General features: G+C 40.3%; 1 long non-coding RNA gene across 1 annotated transcript; it reads right to left on the reverse strand.

Annotated features, from left to right (window-relative positions):
* Window positions 1-2,806: 2,806 nt before the first annotated feature.
* Window positions 2,807-4,121, reverse strand: LOC125006999. The gene is made up of 3 exons (XR_007112634.1): window positions 4,006-4,121; window positions 3,659-3,778; window positions 2,807-2,886 (listed from the first exon to the last, which is right to left on the reverse strand). It is a non-coding gene; the product is annotated as an uncharacterized LOC125006999 (long non-coding RNA).
* Window positions 4,122-5,399: the final 1,278 nt, after the last annotated feature.

Raw genomic sequence — 5,399 nt, forward strand, 5'->3', positions numbered from 1 at the left:
GCGACCTTTTTCAGAGGTAAACACGAAGACGTAATTTTATGCCAGTGACCAGCGCTTTGTCTGTTGCTACCTGTTTATGTTCCCATTGCAGGTCTTTTTTAGTGTCAGTATTTCAAGGAAAAGTGCATTGAATTTGCATTACAATGGTGGCGTGGTCCTTTAAATAATCCTGATGTCATGACCCGGGGGAGCTGCATGACTGTTCAGAGCTGCATGACACCATGCATGAATGGAAAGACAGAAACCGGATGACTAATGAGATTGTGTGCTAAGTTGCAGGGAGAGAGGTGATTTTATCTCCATGGGGGATAAAGACTTAAACCTTTAAAACAATGTCGAAAGATTTTACTGAGTGAGGCAGCTACTGTTTCTTTCCAAGCCCACTGTCAATGCTTTACTCCAGGAACCGCTCTAGAAACCTCTAACATGCCAGCCATCGATCAACCGATGGATCTGTGGATCTATCTACACATGACGGCTTGATGCATTAGAGCACAGACAAAAAAATAAAAAAAATAAAAAAATACATTGAATATTTTCAAAATGTGTCTGCATTGACAGCTAATTGCTGTCTTCTATCTGAGATTGTCTTATTGCTAAGTGTCCCAAAGAAACATAATAAATAAAAGTCACAACACTCAGCATGTTTCTAAATCTGAAACTGTGGCCCCCTTGTCTGTAATTCTGGTGTTTACTGGGAAGTGGTGCATTTATTTCGGTTTAATCCCTCTCCCTGGCCGGACGGGGTGGTCAGATGACAGGCGCTAATCTCCAGACTCCCTGCCTGACTGACTGCCTGCTCACTAATATGGGATTAAAACCTAGCATGCCTCCATCACACAGCAAGCTCTCGACCCAACAAGTGGGGTGAGCGGAGAGGATGACGCTGATGAACTGAGGGGCGGATGATGTCACCTGTTGTTCTTCCCCCTCTCGTTCTCGTAAGCCCTATTTCTTTGTATGTGTTTGTGTCCTTTCTCTCCCACTAACCTGAGATGTGTCGCTGTTACCCATAATATGAGGCCGGCATTTGTAAAATCAAAGGCATTAGAGTGCAATTTTACATATTTTTATGTTTTTCTACTTTCATATACTTCATAATGTTGAGCATTTTTTATGTGTGTGTGTGTGGGGCGGGGGGGGGGCAGTGCTCAATGATTTATCACATTTTCCTTTCTATTAACTTCCCTTGTTAATTAATGGCTCTGTGTCAGCTGGATGTTACAGGCGTTGTAGAGTATGAATATTAAAATCAGAGGTGCACTTAGTCTTGGAGTCTTTTAGTGTCAGACCTTTTATAATGTGGTTTCAGGAAAAGGAGGAAACGTTCATTTCTTTTGCGTGCTAACCTTAGCAGCGTAGGATCATAGGGCATCTTTTACTTCCTCTACATACCTTCTTCAAATATCCAGTGTTTTTATAATCACAAGTGTGATGCTTTCCTAACGTTTATCGAGGATTTCCTTTTCTTAAAGGGAAACAGCTCATGTAAATTCTTTCCAACTTTCAACAAGTAAGCTATAATTTGGCCATGAGGATGACACCAGGAGCAAGTATAACACAATTGTGAATTCATGAATGAAAAAAACGTCATGAAAAAGTCAGTGTACCGCCCTTGCATCTGACTGTTACAGTGAAAACTCAATGAATGATTTAAGCTTGAGGTTGCATGTAGGTTAGTATGTAGCTGTTGCAGGCCTGCAACCTAGTTTGTGTTTTCTATGCAAGCAACACAGCTCTCAGCATGATGGTGCCAGTCTGTTGGTTGGCTTGTCCTCCACATTCATGTTACCTGAGGGATAAGTCCTCCTAACTGTGGAGGAACAACCTGAATTTGCATCTTTCACCTGGAGTAAAGCACACTTGTATGCTTACACTGCACAATTTCTAATGATCTGCTTCATTGGCAGAACATCTGTCATGGTTCCCTGATGATGTATCAACATAGGTTTGGTGATCTCCAGATTTTCTCTGTACCTTTTTGGAATGCCTCACAACTATTCAACGGCCAAGCGCCTAATACACACACAATGTGCACATTTATTTGTCCGGTACTGGATCACATACCTGCAAAACCAGTAGCATGGCTATCAGCCTCAGACTAAGCTAAGACACGGTAAATATTAAACCATTAGCTAAACATTAGCATGCTAGTGTTGTCATCCTAAGAATGAAATGCCAGCTCAGCGAATGGTTCTGTGGAAGTGAGGGTCAAGGGAGGGTTCAATCAGGAAGATTTGTCCTCTGTTTTTGTGAATGTGGACTATCCCTCTATTTCCTTATGCCTTCCATTTACACACACTGTCCAAACTCTGTCTGCGCTCAATATCTACTCAAATTCATTTTGTTCTCCTTCTCCGTGCCAATCATTCCCTTGTCTCTGAATTTTAAATTCACTGTTATTCTCTGATTCTGTCCGCAGATCCTCCACATCTTCACCTCTCAATGTCCATACAAAGACTCCATCAGAGGTCTCCTTCAGCCACCCATCGAGTTCATCAACATCTCCACCACCAGCAGCCTCTTGATTCACTTCCCCATATTGAAACCCCATAAACTTTTGTCAACTACCCAGTGTATTCACCTTAACTACTTGTATACAAGCAAAACAAAATTGCTGTTCCCAAAGTAAAAGAGGAAAGTGGACAAGTGGAGAGTGGTCATCTGTGTAGGGTAGGGGATGTAGAGACTAGTGGACTAGTCGGTTTGTTGCTGTAACGTGTCATATTGACTAGCCATTGATCAGTTGACATGGACAAATGTGGTCACCTCTGGGAAGACAGGTGAGGAGTCCAGTGGGTTATTGCAGACAACTAGCAGCGGTTCATCAAGTGCGTGGAAATACGTCACCAAAGATGAAGCTCACACTACCGTGACATGTTAGTCCTGAAATACAACAAAAATAGTACTGCAATGCACTGAAAAGGCATTACCTAACAGATGCTAACAGAGGAACAATCCAAATCCTCTCGAGGGCAGTCAGAAACAGGCTGCAAATCAACAATGTGTTGATGAATTTCATTTCCAAAGATATTAGACTAAGAAGGCTTTAGAGCAATACTGCATTTGTTTTTTGTTTTTTTTGTTTGTTTGTTTGTTTTTTTGGAACACTGCCAAACTATCCCACCCTATAACACAATGTGCAGTACAATCAAATGCTATTGATAGTGCTGGGTTGCAGCCTGTTTTTATACAGGCTATACATACGGAGCACACAGTATGTAGCACATGAGCTGTCTGTTCTCAGTGTATGTATTCAGGCCAAGAATATACATTTCAATGTTGCACAGCATTACTGTCTACTGTGTTTTTATGAGTGACATCATCAGCGACTAGTCATGTCAACTTGACTCTCGTCACACGACTTTAAAACATCTGATGTCGTGCAGTGCTATATTTTTTGGCTGATGTGTCAAACGCTACAACAATTTGAGGAACTGAGGAGAAAACTCAGGCACATTCACTTCCTGTAAAACTGAACATTTCTTGTTGACAATCCATTGCTTAGCACGGGGCAAAAACCCTTATCCAAGACCCTTTTAAATTCAAAGGAAACTGTCGTGATATCCATTGCTTAATCATTTTTAAACACACACACACACACACACACACACAAAAGTTAAAAAAAAATAATAAAACCAGGAATAACAGGAAATACTTGACATTATTGGAGTGAAACGCTTTTGAAATGCAGCTTCACTGGAAGCTGAAGCTCCCAACCAGCCTTCCTCTTTCTTCCGTGTTGCTTATCAGTCTGTCGAAATCAACCTCGCATGTCCTGTTGAGATAAACACCGTTATTTTTTTTTCTTTTCCGTCTTGTTAACTTTGCAATCATCTATCTATTTTTTTATTATTATTTGCTTCAGTTCATTCTTTACGTGATTGCTATCACGGCTGCAGCCAGTATATGGAAACAAAATAATTTTCATGTGAAATCGGTAAAAAAAAAAAAAAAGCAAACATAACACAGTAATGTTACTCAGAAATAGAACCAGACTAAAACCTTTTAATGACATCAGGAATAAAAATAAAAATAAATCTAAATACAGACGAGTTTGTATATCATTAAACAGCCTCGCATTCATCCTCTTGCTCTCTCTCCCTCTCTGCCACTTTCAGGAAGTGAACATGTAGATGTTTGTCACATTTCCTGTCACATGACACCCAGCGACGCTAACAGTGGCCGTGCAAACACAACAACACCTTTCATGGTGTTAGAGCAGGCAGTCTGCACTACTAGCTTTACCATGGTTGACGACTGGTGTTTTTCGACAGAGGGGGAGACTGACAGTAAGCCAGTTCTTAGAAGTCATCATTCTCTCTATCTTTTTATGTTAAATGTTACAACGAGGTGCACCCTCTAATACAAGTGTCTTGCAACAGTGTCCATTCAAAGTTAAGGTGAGCACATACAGACTTTATTTATATTATGTTCATCCACTAACTTCCTTATCTTTTAAATGTGTGATCCTCCTCACATGCGACCAGGATCACCCACCAGCATCTGAGTTGCCGCCAGTGACACTGACCATCTAATGGTTCTCATTTCATGCTATAGAGTGACAGACTGAAAGGTTAAGTGGTGTGCCGTTCACAAGTCTGCGATATCATGTAGCGGCCATCATATGGTGCTGCAGCTCCCTAGCCTTTTTTTTTTTTTTTTTTTTTTTTTTTTTGACAACTGAATTCACCCTTTATGGGGCAAGGGACCATATATGGCACATATTTTAAACTGCAACGCTGTGCCTGTGAGTGAGGTTTAAAAGCATGTGGTTTTCATTCAGCCAATCAGAGAATATCAAGGAAGCATTCTCATGTCAAATCAGGGTCAATGTGGTCTGCAAGACCCACACTGAGCATAGCTGCTTTATTAGGTACCATGAGGGGGTGGCCTAATGCTGTCTAATGTGATAATGTGAATGTTAACAAGTGCTAAATACATGTTTACATTTGTTTACCACTTAAGGGCAAAGAACAATATATGTTAAATTCATTATTCTTGATTTTCTCCACGAAAATTAAAAAGTTTGAAAAACTTCACTAAAGTATAACAGTTTTCTTACGTACAGCAATCACACTCTATTATATTAATATTAAGTATTTCAATGAGTGCCCTATAAAGGGTTAAACACTGATCAGAGAAATAATATATAACATAAAGTATAGTGTGGTAATGTAATATTTCATGTCTGTACACTGATCCAGATGGTGATTTGCAAGAAAGCAAATAAATAAATAAATAAATGAACACAGAAAAGCCTCCACAGCAACCAACAAGTTTGCATCTGAGATAGTGATGGAACAATCATTGGCCATAATTTGCATGCCTTCTCTTGTCTGGCCTGTACCGACTGTTCACCTGATGTCCACTCATCACATGTCAGTAACAGATGGCTG

This window comes from Mugil cephalus, chromosome 4, assembly GCF_022458985.1.
Source record: "Mugil cephalus isolate CIBA_MC_2020 chromosome 4, CIBA_Mcephalus_1.1, whole genome shotgun sequence".
In the NCBI taxonomy this organism is placed as follows: Eukaryota; Metazoa; Chordata; class Actinopteri; order Mugiliformes; family Mugilidae; genus Mugil; species Mugil cephalus.